Genomic DNA, 16,396 nt, shown 5'->3' on the forward strand with positions numbered 1-16,396 from the left:
AGCAGCACCCCACAGCTCAGGGTGACTGGGAATTGCCCAGGTAACACCTCAGCAAAAGCAGCAGGCACCCCAAGCTCCACTCTGATGCCAGGCATTGGAAAGGAAAAGAGGCAGATTCCAGAGGCAAGGAAAGCTGGTCAGTGGAACAGTCAGGGTGTGTGTGATGGCATGGGTGGAAGGAGATGGAGAATTGACACTTCCCCTTAAATCAGCATGGCAGGGAGGATTATGAAAGGTTGGTAGTGTGAGTTACCAGATCCTGCTCTTGTACAAAAGAAAGGCCAATGTCAGATGGTCACAGCACGGACAATGCAGCAGCAGCACATCTGTGTCTCTGCTGGGCAGAATATCCCCCTGAGTTACCAGCAACATGAGTTTGGTAACACTGGAGCCACTTGATTTCAGGCAACTGTGATATTAAATTAATATGTTTATTTGCAGTAGAGGCAAGCTTATATTAAAAGAAAGGGAATGGCACAGAGAGTATTTTGATTCCCAAGAGGCAGCTATTAAGACAGCACTAAGATATGGGGAGGGAAGCTTTCCTGTGGTTTTGGTACTTTGTCCCACCACGATTTCAAAGTTTGAGTAGTCAATAAAAGTATATTTCAAGTCTTCAAGGAGGCAGATCCCCACAGTACCTGGACTCTGTCTGCTACTAGAGACAATTCAAGTGAAAGTGTTGCCCTGTTCCCAAGTATCAGGATCCTGGCTCCTCTTCTGCTTCTCCTTTATCACCAGTGAACAGCCATGGTGATAACAAGAGGAGTGAGTACAGCTGTCTAGAGAGATGGCAGGTACTGCCCTGAACATCCCACAAAATTAAACATAAGCTTTGCCAAGAGCACAGAGCCAGAGCAGAAATAAGAACAAGTGCAACTTTTGTACCAACAGGAGCTCAGGATCATAAAACTGCTTCCTGCTGCCCCACCTCCTGCACTTCCTGCCACCCTGTCCAGGGAATATGCCTTTTCCCTGATCATGACCTGCAGAACACAGCCATCCACTCAGACATCAGCATTAAGAATGCCCCAGTGAAGTCACAGTGCTGGGAGAGTTCCTCCCCTCAGGGTTATCAGAAGTTCAGCACTGCTGTACCCACCATGGCCTTGAGAAGGGACACGCTCCGTGCCCTCCTGCTTCTGCCTCCTGACAGAATCACTGGTACTGGGCCAGAACTGAGCATCCGTGCCCTGAGAACACAGGGAAGGAGAGAACTGCTCATCACTGCCTCTGAAACAACACAGATGATGTTTTGCTTATTAAGCACACACAGAAAGAAGAATTTGAGCTGTTAACGTTCGCCATTGCTGCACCTCCCACTGAACCCCAGGGAACACAGCCAGGTGCTCAAAGCAATGGGCACCACAGGCCCTAAGGGTGACGTGAAACTAAGGACAAAGGGCTCCAGGACTTTGTTTCACATGCAAAGTTCCCAGAAGGAAGAAGAAATAGCATTTTGAAGTCCACCTGAAAGAAAGGCATCAGACACCTGCCCAGGAGACAGCCAGCTGTTGATGTCACAAGACTTGTACTACCTCTGCCATGTGTTTGTACCCAGGAGTCTCACACTGAGGCAGGAGTGCTCTTGGGTACCCACCCCACTGTCCACACAACTGCCCCTCTGCTGAACACGTCCTCAGCTCCACAAACCACAGGGACACCTTTGGCTGTTGCTGACAAGGCACAAAAGGGTCATGAGGGCTCATGGAATCGTGGAGAACTGAGAAGCAGCTGGGCAGGACCCTTCAGGCTGCGGTGGAGCCCCTGAACCATTCAGCCAGGAGCACCTCTGCCCACATCCTCCTTTTCTTCCATGTCACAAGGTGGTTCCTCAGAGGCAGAGCTGCTGATTAAAGCTTGCACTGACATCTGAAGACTCAAAGGCAAATTAAAATAACCCTACACTTCTTAATCCGATTCATGCTTTTTTAATGACTAGAGTTCCTATCATGTGGAAAGCATCTCTTGCGGGAAACTGCTTTGACCACTGCTGTTCATAAAAGTAAAAAGACTTGCTAATGCTCTCCAAACTTCCCACAGAAGTATTTATATCAGAACCCCTCTATTTTTTTTCCCAACAATAATCTAATTCATGTGACTCTTATCTCAACTATGAAACAGCATGTTAAATCCAGGATCACAGCTCATTTAGATAAATGGGATTGGGCACATCCAGCGAGTCATTCCTGCTGTGACATTTCTACTATTGACAGAGTTATTTCCAGGCCCAGCGTGGGCAGGGAAGGGGAGGACTCTCACCCTTCAGCACAGTCACTGCCCCTTGCTGAGAGTGCACAGAAGAACCAGATTTTCTCAAGGGACTCTACCTGCATCTAGTCACATGTTAATAAACATTCTGGCAGCATTTCCCAGAAATAACCTTCAACTGTTACCTAGAAACATAATCCATCAAAATAAACCTTAAAATAGTAAGAAACGAAGCGAACTTTTATTGGTAGGCTGCTTTCTAGCTATATATACAAAAGAATTAATGGACAATGTAGAGTCATTGATCAAGGGGATAGCTCAAATTAATTTCAAGGTTATTTTCTTTGTTCTTTTATAAACACAAACAGTGATTTTAAAAAGTTTCCTTTACCTCATTCTTTCCTACCCTCTGTGAGCTCTTAGGAATAGAGCTGAACCTCATGGGCCTCTGCAGGACTTGAGAGTACCCAGTGGAACTCAAGCACTTAGCAGGTGATGAGCTGAAGTGAGTCTAGAGCTTAGCAGTTAAATCATCCAGAATAGATTAAAATTTCCCATCAAATAAATTGAAAGTTCTGCTTCAGCACTGAACAGTTCCCCTTCGCCCTACAGCTCCATCTCCACACTCCCTTTTAATCTGAATAAATACAGATGATCTTTGCCTCCCCCTCTTTTTCCTTCTATTTTTTTAATTTAAAGAAAATCCATCCTGCCAGGATGATGCAGAAGCCACAGTCAAAGGATTTTCTTTAGGTACTCGGAACACTCCTGATCTGCATATTGATTTCAACTTGTAACTCTTCATAAACAAAACAGGCACATGAGTCTGTCAGTTCAAGTGCTGGTAAATCCTTCTCTCCCCTCACAGCCCCTGCACGGGGATTAACACACACAACACTGCCTCAGTAGGAATTGGAATTTCCTGGAGCTTCCACTGGAGCCTGTGAAGCTGAGACACCATCACAAGTGGCTGGGGTTCAGGCAGGTTATCTCCCTGATAACCTCCTGCGGCCTGGGGACGTGTGTGCAGCGAGACATCCACGCGCTGAGGGAAACCAGACTTGGCTGTAGCTCATCATTTCCCAGCACTGCCCGAGTGCCACAGAGAGAGAGCCAGGCTTGGGTCACAGGGATGCCTGTGCTCTGTCTGACTGCATCCATAACAACGAGCTGCTGCCCATTTACAGCTCCCCTCCTTCCTGAAAAATTGTATTTTCAAGCAGATGACACGCTTCTGATTATTAAGAAAGATCTCTGTATGCCCCAGAAATTAATCATTTCTCTACTCTGCTAAAACTCATGACAATGTAGCCTTGGCTCTGGAAAATTAACTGCTATAGGTCAGTCACAAAGATATGCAATTTAAAATTTTCATACATTCTTTTACTCAGGTAGAATCCTCTCTTCAACCCTTCTCTGCAATCATCAAGGTTTTACTGGAACTGGCATAAATATTCAATCCATGCTGTTCATCAGTCTGGTTAGAGAGATGGTGAGGGTTCACTTCAAGTCCCAGGGCAGGCTCTTTTCACACCCATCACATTTTGCTTTTAACCTCGGTAAAAGCAGGGTTAGATCCTGAACAGGTCCACCCACAATGACAAAGGAGCTTGAAATGGATGAAGAAGACAATACAAGGAAAGAGAACTTCAAAGCAAGATAGTTTCATCAGACAAGGGTGTATTCTATGCAATAAAATAAGCTAATCACTTTTATCTGCATTACAACAAACATTTTTTACTTCCAAAAGTCTTTAAGGCTGCAGAGTTTTCAGTTACCTTTTCCTCCTGTTTCCTCTAGGATTAATACTCTTCCTTAGCAGTCTGCTGCTAGCTGCTTCATGACCTCTCTGGATATCACGAATTAAATTCTTGGGTTTTCTGACTTCCACCATTAGAAGGACATTTATCAGGTTAAGTCCAGATTTCTTTCACTGCCTTACCAGCAGAGTTTTGGATGACTAATCAAAGGACTGAATTTATTTTAAAGATTTAATTCTCCCTTCACTATTTATACTAGTCAATGTCACTTTGACACTATTCTGGCTTTTCCCTGCAAAAAACTTTCCAACTCAAATTCCCTTAAAACGAACATGCTCTCATAAGCAGACAAGTGCCATTTGCTCCATCTTGCCCTCCCCCAAGTTAGCTTCAGCTGTCACCAAAAACACAGTAAGCATTTTCTTCCTTGGGAACTATGTGTTCTTGCAGTTATAGTCAATGGACCAGAAGAGTCTGGCATTGGAAAAAGAACTATCTGATTTCTTGGAATCACTGCAAGAGAACCTGGCTTGGCCAGGCACAGTTAACCACCAAGGATTCAGTTAAAGATACTGTGGGCGATGAATAGTGGCCGTACAAAAAGTACTCAGGCATTCACCCACCTCAGACACAGCTTTGGGGCTCTGACTGCTCTCTAAATGGTGTTTCTTCCAGCAGTTGTAAATAAGAGTGAGTAAAACACTCACTTTGTACCTTAGCGTGAAGATTTTTGGAGTCACCATCTATGAATTGCCACCACTATTTCAGTAAACAGAAAGCAGTCAACAGCTCTTGAAAACCTTTCACATCTTCACCTTTCTGAATTCAGTGTGTTCAGATCTGAAAGCTCATTTTTCAGCTTAATTCAGACCCGGCACTTAAGGTCATATCTGCTATTTTCACCATGATCCACGTTGCCTTTTTTGATCTGTTACCTGGAATTTCTATTTCTATGCCCAGTTCTAAGGAGGGAAATATGTCCTGAAAAAGCAGCTGCACTTTAGAGCTACCCTGAGATACTGAACCTTGCCGTGCTCCTTTATGCCAGGAACTGCCACATTCAGATGGCTGATCCTTGTGTGGCAATGACCCAGACATCACAGAGGATGCGAGGAAAAAGTACAAAAATAGAAAACACACTTAAACAATCTTCCTAAAAACCTGCTCAGGGCAACAGATTTTCACAGATAATTCCACATTTCCATCTTCTGCCTCGCCATGTGCCAAGCCCAGTCCTCAGGCACAGACAGCTTCCAAGCAAGTGAGGTTTCCACCCAGGCCTGCCTCTGCCCTAAGTGCCCTTCTCTCACTTCATTAATTGCCCCTTTCCATCACACTATTGTGAATGGTGAAAACACATCTGGAATACATCTGCAGCCTTCTGTCCCCTCCAGGAAGGGCCCAGCATCTCACTGGAAGGCATCAAGGAGAATGGTATCGAATGTCAGGGTGAGTTGCATCACATCTGCTCTATGCTGTGCTCAGGACAACCTTCTCCACAGAGTTTTTCCAGGAGAGGTTGTTCATCAGGTCTTATTTTTAAAGAATCTGGGCCAAGTCATCCCTGCTGTAGCTTTAATGACGTCAATGAGCTACAGCAGGGGTGAAATTGGGCCATTATTTTTTATGTCCATATGTCCTGTGCCTATTAAAGAAAAAAAAATGGGAAAAGAAGATCAAGGAAGAAAAGTTATTGAATCAAAAGACTACCCGATTAACATCTAGATGTGGAATGTTCCTCTTTTGTTCCTGCTGTACATTACAAATATAACAGCTTATGGAAAAAGAAATACTTCTGCAGTATCAAGTTAAAATGTGAGTTCTGCAGTGACAAATTATATTCACATTTTGTATCCTGTTCTGATAAAAAAGCCAACAGAAAAAATCATTACCAGGAAAAGGTCTCTTCAGAACTCCACTAAAGTGAGCAACACAAGTTACCAGTAAGTTAGTGGCTCCTCTCTAAGCCGACATTCATCACACCCAGCATATCACCACCAAGTAGTAAAGCCCAGTGGACCTTGTCCTGAGCTCATTTCTTACTCAATCCAAAACATGACTATACAAATACCAAAAGAGAGAAATATGACAAGGTTAAGCCTGAGCAGTGTTTTCTGTGAGTACACACAGCCTCAAACACCAAGATGAGAAGGGACACAGCTCAGGAGCCCAGGCCTGCAGATGTGGGACAGCAGCTGTGAACAGCAGCAGTACCAGCCACGATTGTGTGGGGATTTTCAGAAGGCTGAACTGCACCACTGCTGCTGATAAAATGTGCAAGCAGGTTTCCCACCCCCCACGCCACAGTCCACGGGGTACTGCCCAGGCTGCGAACGCGACTCCAGCTCACGCGACCGCAGCCAGCGAGACCTACAACCACCATTTCTCACCTCCGCACTTAAAGCCCACTTAACTGACATTTAAGAGTATGAGTAACCATGTTCAGAGGGACACAGGTAAAATTACTCACCCACATGCCTATAGAGAGTCAAGCTGATGCACCTTTTACGGCAGAGAAAAACTGCCCAGCAACAGCCCCAGATCACAGGAGCTGGTGTTCGGGGCCTCTGCTTTATAGATAACTTTTATTTCAAAGCTTTCAAAGAAGAATTCTTTGAAATCTTTGACCCTAATTATCCAAGTTGCAGCTTCAGTCAAAGACTAAGTCCTCTCTGCAAAGGCCTTTTTTCCAATTGCTTCCCCTTTGCATTAATGAGCTCTTTTTCCCACAATAAGCTACAACAGTTTGAGGTTTTGTTTTTATTTTTATTCCTCTCCTCCCTCCTCCTCCTCTCCAATTCCAGCTCGGGAATCAAAATAACTTGAGATGGAAAACGTGTGACCTCCCAAGCCTTTATTTACAGTATCACAAACCACAAGGGAAGGTTCTGTCCAAGTTTTCCAGCTGGAATGGGAACAGCAGGGAAAAAACGTGCCCTCATTTTTGCAGCTGTGATATTTAACACATCACAGGGGAGAAGGGTGGGAAGGAGGCAGGAGAATTAGAAGCCAGTAATGATGCCATGGAAATACTGGATGAAGCATCTCAGCCACACAGGCAGGTTCACATGATGACATCTTTTCTCCTCAGAAATAATCAGAGTTTTGTACATGCAAATGTAACTGCAAAACTAGTCTGATTCAATGGTGTTACTTCTTCACTTCTGCATTAAACCAGATTGTAAAATAAAGACATTTTTGGACTCCACCTAAGTTGGTATCAGTGCTGTAATGATCTCTCTTCATGCCACCATCCCCCAAAATTATAACAAAGACTTTGTCAAAAAATAGAAGCCTAGCAGCAACAGAATCTTCCTCAGATATTTAAACAGCACAGAAAAACAAACACAAATGCAGAAGGTTTAGATCTATAGAAAGTTACTTGCAGCAGGAAACTGTCAGTTAGTTTGTGGTTACAACCACAGTGGCATCACAGCCTTTTCCTCTCAGTTAAAGATGTATGTCCAAACAGTTCCTCGTGTCTTGTGTTTCTATTGTAAAAGGAGGAAAACCACCAGAAGAAAAACTCACCCATTTCCATGAGAAATTTCATAGAGCCAGATTATACAAGAGACTCTGTAGATCTCTTCTTCTTTTTGAAAAGGGATCCTTCTGTGCCTTTCCAAACATCTGCATCCTGGCAGGTCTAAATGGGTTTACCTGTAACTCTCTCCCACCTTTACAAGATCCCATTCTCCTTTCCTCACCTCTCAGCAGCTCCTCCTTCTCCCTGCCTGGCACAGTAACAAGCCAACCTTTACACAGTGAGGCAGGGGAATGTCACAATTGTGCTGCTCCATTATGCTGCCAAATAGGGTTCCTCTCCTTGGCAGTACAAAAGCAGCCATCACCCAGCTCCCTGGAGTGCTATCCCCTTGCTCTAACTCTTTACAGTGAGTTTTTCAATCCAGTTGATGAAGGATCTAACATGAAGACGGATTTCTCCACATTTAGTTAGCTTCCACAAACTCACCCCTATGAATGAGTTCTCCCCTATGAGTGACAATTCTCATGTAGTACAAGGTGCAGAAGAAGTAAAGTTCAGGCCCATCTTGTGTCCATATAAAAGGACAAAAGGCTCTGAAAGGCACAAAGCAGGTCACATCACACAGCCAGGGGTGGAAAATCACTGCCCAGCACAGGGACAGGTGCTGCAGGCAAGGCAGGAAGTGTTGGAAGGACAATAGGAGGCAACTGCAAAGCTGTGCTTCCTTTTGACAGGACACAACATATTCCTTCTGTGGCATTACAAATTGCTTAGAGGGGATATCACTTCCACAGGGCACAAGTCCCCTGTGCCTAACCTGCTTCACATCTTCTCAGGCACCCTTGGATTCAACCTCATCTACCTTCCCCTCAATTTACCCTCTTGCCCAATGTCAACCTCTGTCTCTTCTTACAGACAGAGAACATTCATCCCATCCAGGCTTCTGCAGGAGCAGTGGAAGCACAGAAAGGCAGCAGAGTGCCCAGGAGAGCTGGAAGTGAGGATGCTGAGGGACAGAGCAGCAGGTCCCTCCCCATCCATCTCCTCATCACACTGCATTTCCCCCTGGCTGTCTGCCAGGTCCCACAGCTCCCAACATCACCAGCACACACAGCTCACGTCTGCACACGCCTCCCTCGGGCTCTGCTCACAGCAGGGATTGAGGACACTTCCCTAGATTCTGAAATAGTTCTATGCAAAATACTCCCAAGAATGACTTGCAGAGGAGCATTCTCCCAACATTTTCACTCTGTCCAGCAGATTGGATTGAAAGCCTTCAGGTTTGGAAAAACAGAAGGCTGCACAGCAATGCTGGCAGAACAGAGGGGGAAATTACCCAGTGCCGACAGCATTTTCCTGGACGTGAGCACTGGACTCCTGGACATTTTGTCTCCATGAGCACTGCATTCCCTGACAAGGTTTAAAGCCCATTTCTCTCCCTACATTCCCTACCTGCCAACTCACAGACGTTACTCCTCTCTGGTGACGCAAGAGCGGGGATTCATTTTCCTGTGAACACCGTTCTGGAGGCAATTTCCCCTCACCTACCCAGAGAACTAATGACCACTTGGGCACCTCATCAGCCCTGTAAAATCCTTCAGGAAAGCTAAATGAATGGAGCCTCAGCCTTGGGGCAAAGCAAACCCTGAGCTCTGCCAAGGATTGCATTTCTTCTCTGCTGTTATGGCTAATTCAGAGAAAAATGTTCCCTCTACAACAGCCCGTGGGGGAGTGTGTGACCTAAAACAGGAGGCAAAGCTCTTGGGATACAGCTGTTCGTCCTCAGCACAGCAGCACAAACTTACATGGCAATTAATGCCTCTCTGAGAATAAACTCCTCTGTTAAAGCTGCTGCTGGCAGCTTTTGATCCCACAGAGACCTGGCCACAGCTCCTTTGGAACTGCAGTGGGCAGGCAGGAGCTCTCTCCCGAGGAAACCGGGTATTCCACAGAGGGACCAGACACAGCACTGGGAGCAGCCTACCCAGCCTGGCACTGGGTCTGCTAATCCCAAAGAGAGGCTTCAGGAAGGAAATCAACCTGGAGAATGGCAGTGAATTCACTGGGAACCAATTTCCTGACAGGAGACAATTAAGGTATTGAAATCACCCCTAGTTTTCAACAATTTCTGATAAAGATATTGCATGTTAATACAGAGCTGGTGTCACTGCAGTCTCAGTGTAACTGCTGTGACCCTGAGGTATAAACCCAGAGAGACTGAAAACATATTTCTGTCTGCTAAGTGAACAGTCTCAGATCCAAACTCATTTATTCCTTCTCTTCCTCTCAGCAATTTGTTGCTCTTGAAGCAAAACTTGACTATTGTTAAGTTTTAGTATCACCCCAAAGAAACATTTGGTGAAGTTCAAAAAGACCATTTCTGATAAAGGAAAAAACACTTAATGTGCTGAGCAATGTACTGGAGGAAAATAAGATGATGCAGAACTGTGCAATCAGGCTAAAGGCTGATACCCTGTCTACCAAAAAACTCCAGCCACTAATTTTGTACTGAGAGTTCACACCATGAGATACATTTCTAAAATTCACACAAGAGGTTTGGATGGAGCTGGACACACACAGTGAACCCCCAAGCAACACTGCAAAGGTTACAGAATAAAAGAGTAGCAGGTACACACATTCATAAAAACACCATCTCTTCACTTTTCCTTGTTAAAAGCCACTACAGATAACTGCTTCCCCTTCCACACTGTTTATTGAAAAGTTATGCATCTCATGTAAAACAAATTTAAAGTTCAGGGGACAAAGAAAGGTAGAAACTACAATTTTATGGTAGTAAATGATGCTGTACCACTGTTTATTTCAATACCAATAAATAAAATAGAATCAACAAGGTTAAGATTTTTTTTGAGAAAAAAACACACCCAAGATTTAAATTTAAAATTATATGAATTGCAAATCATATGCAGCCATTCTCCCTTTTAATTTATTTATTTGAAATATTTTAAGGAGAAAAGGATGCTGACTAAACAGAAAAAGGCAAGGAGCCTGAGCTTGCTTTCAAAAGAAGTGTGTGCATTGGTAATTTAAGCCAACCATGTCCTGTGACTGCCAAGCCTTTCTCAGAGTTTCTGCAGCCATTCTCCAGCCTCCATTTTACCACATTTTCCCCAAGCATTTATTCAAGTGGAACCCAAGCTAAAGTTAATATCTCACCAACAGCAAGTTAGTATCCCTCAGACAAATTATCACTCTCCCTAGTAACACCTAAATGTTTTTTTTCTAACCCAGAAGAACAGCCATCCAGCTGAAATGTCAGAACCTACCTTCTGCAAAAAATCTCTCTAGATGATTCTGAATGCAGGAGGGAGCAAAAACAGCATTGCTGAAAAAGGATGTCAGTGTTGGTCCACATGTGTCAACATCCTAGAAAAAGACAGAACACAGTTGCTGAACTGCCATGCCCATGGGAAATCAAGAACAAGAATAAAGCTGCATTATTTTTCCAGTTACACCATGCTAATGGCTCTTATGCAAACAACATAAAGCTACAACATTTTATAATTGCACATCAGAGTTTCTCTGCAGACATCCCTCCGGTATGTCAGAAATTCAATACGTGATAGTGGGCGGCAATGAGCACCTCAGGGATTTAAAGTGTGTTCCAAACCATGAGTCATCGTCATCTCTAACTCATGGAAATTAAGAAGGAAAAAAATGAGGGAAGAAAAAACACATGCGTTGCACTGACCACTCTCACGTGCTCCCTCTGTACACCACTTCTCAAAGCATTTCCCTTGTAAACTTGGAGCTTGGTGACTTCCACAGAAGAGATACCACAGACAAACCCAGCACGTCACAGATTCTTCCAGGGAGCCCCAGAGCCTGGGTAGGATCCCACGTTGGAGGGTGGAAACAGAGCTGGAGCTGCCCTTGTAATCCCACAAATCCTTCCACAACTGGAGGAGCACAGAGACAGCAGCTCCCACAGGGAACAAAGACAGGACTGGAGAAGCAGCAGCAGCCAGGAGGGCAAACCCAGGTCAGGAAAGCCCAGGCACCATTTACACTCCTATTCCAGCCACCTGCTCCCCCCCAAGGCTGATTTTTGTCAGGAGGGCTGAGGGCAGAAGGAACACCTAACGCTGCCTGCAGAGCAAGTTATTGCTTGCTCAACATTCCAAGCAGCCCCAGTGCCTTTCTAAGAGATTCCTTTGGGCAGTCTCATCTTTACCTCCAACCACTGCAAACTGGTTTTAATGCTGTTTTTTTTTTTTTTTAAATATGGTTTTAATGCTGCTTTTAAAGCAGCTGGGTTGCACTTTAGGGCACACACATGTGCTCTCCACTCCCCTCTCTACTGATGATCTCCCCAAGTATATTCAGGTTCCTTTAGGTCTTCTTTAATGTCTTTTTTCTGTCCTCCAAGCAGCAGCCAGGGCTCTCACAGCACTGGTCTAACAGGGTGATGGAGCAGGGAACATCGTTGTTCCCACATGTTCACATTAAAACTGCCTCCATCTCAGTGAACTGCCCATTAGCAGAAATATCCCTTTCCCCTTCAGGTCATGAAGGGCATAGTTATCCTTCCCCATTCTCCTTCCCAGCAGCAGGGGCTGTGTTTTGCACTGGAACATGCAAATCTGGCTCCACAACCACACAACTAAAAGCACATCTCCTTGACTGGGACTTGGATCCAAGCCTCAATACCAGCACCTGCTACCAAAGTGTTACACAAAAAATAAATAAAACATCAATACACTCTGTTCCCTCCCCTAAAGAACTTGAAATGTTTAGAAAAAGCATCAATACCTTTAGCTGCAAACACTGCTTCAGTTAACATAAATTTATGTCTTGCCAACAGCTTAAAAAAAACCCAGTAACTAATCTTCACTCTTGTAACTTCTTGCACAGCAATTTAAAAAATATAATAGTACTTGCACAGGTCAGATTCATCCTGGAGGAAGAGCCAATGCGAGTAACGTTTCAGGACCATTAATCTCAGAAATCTCACCAGGAGCAAGCAGCCAGACAGCTTAAAAATATATTTAGTCCACAAACGCTTATTAACGTCATTTGCTGATTCACAGCTGAGCCAGGCACATAGAGCCCAAATGGCACTTCTGCTTTCCCAGGCTGGGTGGTAATTAATAATAATAATAATAATAATAATAATAATAATGTTGTTTAATGTGTTTGGCATCAAGTTGCTTAACCTATCTCAAAACTTTCAATGATGCACATTTTAGATTGGATCTGTCAGAATTGGAAACCACAGGTCCAGTCTGTGTCCCAGTGGTTTAGGATCTGATCAGAATTTATCTGAAACCTGAATCTTAAGTTTTCTTTTCTTTCGTTGACTATTGATCTTGCTGCCAACATTAATACAGTCAAGACCAGAAGATAAATAAAATAAATTCTTCAGGCTCACAACAAAATTAACACTGAAAATCACCACTACTTTTAAAATTACATCCTCTTTATAACTGAAGAAAAAATATTTGATGATTTTATACCTGTGCCAGCATGTTGTGTGTGTATTTTGGGGCAGAATTAGGCCACTAAATTCTTAATGAATGCTTTAAGTAAAAATTCTTTTCATAAAAGGAAATGTAAAGTGTTTTTTCCCCTACTGTTATGTACAATACGATGATGCAAAGCCCAAAGGACTTTCCCTCTAAAGCAACTATTCAAATCTGTATGATGGAAATATATTTAAATACAACATTTTAATCTTGCTTTGCCTTTGAATTTTAAATGCCTTTTAATGAAAGCAAGTATTTCATCAGTCCTTTTAGCCATTCTATCCTTATGATTTGCAAGTAAACAAGAATCCTCACATTACCTTTCTCTTTTAAAAGGATTCAGTATAGCTAGGTAGTTTTTAACTCAATACACATCCAGTCTGATTGAGCCTTACCAATTTTTATGGGTTGTACAATAATTCATTCCTCAAGCACACTGGGATTTGTCCATATCCATTCTCTCCCCATCTTCCACAAGCAAGACAAGTCACTCTAGGTGCTGGATATGCCAGACACCATCCTCCCAAAAGAACCATCCACTACAACCTGCACTTTGGCAAATAAATTGCAAAAAAAAGGAGTCAGAGCAGGGCCCTGCTCTCTCTGCTGGCTTTGCTGAGCAGGGAACAGTTCTCAGATTTAGCAGGGCCTGGACACAGGGCTTCAAAGGGTTTCAGAGTTTGGGTGAGGCCAAATCTCAAAGCCCCCAGGGTGGGTACCTGCAAATCTGGAAGGGCAACCACAAAGCCTCCTCCAGTTAAGAAATATCAATCTTCCTACCTCCTTTATTCTTTTTTGTTCTGGGGCTGGGTTTTTTCCCCTGTGTTATAGATTAGGGAAGGAAGACAAAAGTTCTTCTTTTCAGTGACAGAAAGTCTGTAGCAATTGTTCCAAAGAGAAAAACTGATTTCTCTGCACACTTGTTAATGGTACTACAATCAAAAGTGATTAAAAGCAAAAACATTTCTGTACAAGAGAAAGTGAAAGTATCGCCTCTGGGAAAACAGAAACACTGGCCTTTTCTCCGCAGCAAATACTAAAAGTAATAGATAATTAATGTATCCTAGGACATTATGACATTTATGAAACTTGTTTTCTGGAATGATCATAAACAATTCACCTTGACTGTATTCCCAAGTCATCACTTTTTAAAGTCACTGCAGTTTGCAGAGGCCTCGCTGATGCTATTCTTAATTTACTTATTTTTAGGTGTGAGAACAGATTACCAAGGCAAAATTTAAACTTAAAAATTGTCAGTTTTTCATCCTCTTTTATAATCATTAACCCTGTCTGCATTTCAGAAACATTCTGTGCTAAATGGAAATCAATTACACAGTTAAAACTGCTTCTGCTTTAAAATTAAACTTCTGAAGTGTGGGAGGATTCAGCATTGTTAAACAAGGGGCACATTTGTCCAAACCACCAGGAAAAAGCAATGCAACAAAAACACAGAAATGTGAGTTAATACAAGAGCTCCCAAAAGGCTGCAACAACATTTTTATAATGGGTGATTTGCAAAAAGGAACGTTACAAACTCCCTCCCTTCCTTGAAAGGCTTTCAGGAAAGCCCAGAACCGAATCAAAGACCACCTCTGGTTCTGGAGCAGCACCCGAGGCACAGGAAAACAGACCTCAGCTATTAATAGACAGATTCACATGTAAATATGTTTTGCAAAGAGGCAGAGGTGCCACACGGCTCGTTTTTAGCACTAATGTTGAAAACACCACATTGCACTAACAGAACTGGCATTTACCTTTCCATGGAAGATGATTAATTAATTACAAGATGCTTTCTGCTGGCTTCTGAAGGCTTCTCTGCTGAACTGATGTGCTGCACTTCACTTTTCAGTCCTTCCAGGAGGCACCATCGCTGCCACCACTAAATCACTTTATACTGGTGGGATGGGCAGAGCTCCCTCCTCACCATTACCTGCACAAACACACCTGGTGACAACCCCAAACCACAACTCACCGGCCTCAGGAGCAGAGCCCTACCAAGCACAGGCAGTAAAAAGGTTCCTGCAAAGCCAGAGGCACTGACAGCACCGCCTTGCAGGGAGAAATGAAGCAGCACAACTGTTCCTCATGATCACAACTGGTGTAGCTCAGCCTCCTGATCTTGCCCAATCTGCATTAATAAATTCTAAGTCCTACCGAGTGTCAGCTGTGGTCAAACATCACATGCCCATGGTTTGGGAGCATCAGTTTCAGACCACAGAGTCTCCAGAGCCCTTTATCCTCAGAAAAGGTGGATTCTGTTCTCCTACCAGCCACACGAAAGCACTAAAGGGATACAAGTGAGCAACTAAAAACCAACAAATCACAAGGAAATAAATTCAGAATCCTGAAGAACTCTAATCGGAGGAACAGGCTTCAGGACGTGCCAGGAAATTAATCAACATGCAAGAGAAATGCAGCAGTTAACTGGAAAATACAAGCAGCTTGGAAAGGCACTGAGACCATTTTTCCCTCTCTGATGTTTGTAGCATCTGGACCCTCCAAATGCCCCGGGGTTACATTCCCAAAGGAGCACAAGGTCCTGGCTGCACTGTAAGCAACCAGACCCAAGGGAAAGGGAGGAAAAACAAACAGCAAAATGCTTCCAGAAGCTGCCTGGGCTCTGGACCCTGCTGTAGCTATAATGAGCTTTTCATTTGCCAAGAGCCTTCTCCCTCCTTCCCTAGAAGTCATTAAGCCTTTCCTAAAAGTCTTTATTCCCTTATATGAAATGGGAAATGTTACAATCCATTGTTCTGATCAACTGCAAGGAAAAAAAAATTAGAAAAAACTCAAACCCTACGCTATATATGCATACTTAAAAGATTTTTAGGAACCTCACACCAGTCTACGTAAAACAGGAAGAATCACATTTAATATCACACAAAGGTGGCAACCTGCTCCTCGCACACATCACCTTCCCAAACCAGCTTTCAAAAGAGTCCATTTAGTGTCAAGCTTCAGAGTCCCCTCTGAGAGCAGTAAAACCAATAAGATTTTTTTTTTTTTTTAAGGAGAAGGAAGAAAAAAAAAAAAAAAGAAAAAGCCTCTGGGCAGGTTCAGCACCTGTGTATGCCAAAGGCACTTCGTGTTTTATTCATGAGAATGCCATCACCCTGTGAGGGTTTCTGAGTGACTCAGCCAGACGGGGTCTCTACAACCAGCTTTGAGGAGAATCTTTTTAGGGGAAAAAAAAAATTTAATTCAGCTGTTTTATTATTTTCCAGTCATTTCTAGCCAGGAATATTTCAAGCAGAGAACTCTATGTCAGCTTCCACCTTGCCCCTTCCCATATAACTGTAGCAATTAGCACAGAAAAATTAGTCAATTATGCAGTATTTCACCTTAAATAAAGCAGCTCAAGAAATAAAACACCATTTAATTGGTAGCTGACAGCCAGGGAAGAAACACAGTGGCTCAGCACCGTGCTTAAAGAGCATCTGAAATCCATTCCTAGC

The 16,396-nt window shown here is 43.5% G+C and overlaps 1 protein-coding gene across 5 annotated transcripts in view; it reads right to left on the reverse strand.

Moving 5' to 3' along the window:
- PITPNM2 (phosphatidylinositol transfer protein membrane associated 2) overlaps positions 1-16,396 on the reverse strand; it is a 125,191-nt gene that overhangs the window by 99,829 nt on the left and 8,966 nt on the right. For 4 of the 5 annotated variants that reach the window (XM_021532744.3, XM_021532743.3, XM_021532739.2 and 1 more), the window contains exon 2: positions 10,743-10,842. The exons of the other annotated variant lie outside the window; for it this stretch is intronic. The gene's annotated coding sequence lies outside the window, so the exon portion shown is untranslated. The remainder of the gene's footprint in view (positions 1-10,742; positions 10,843-16,396) is intronic. 5 annotated transcript variants of the gene reach the window in all.

The sequence above is a fragment of the Lonchura striata genome, chromosome 18 (genome assembly GCF_046129695.1).
Source record: "Lonchura striata isolate bLonStr1 chromosome 18, bLonStr1.mat, whole genome shotgun sequence".
Classification (NCBI taxonomy): Eukaryota; Metazoa; Chordata; class Aves; order Passeriformes; family Estrildidae; genus Lonchura; species Lonchura striata.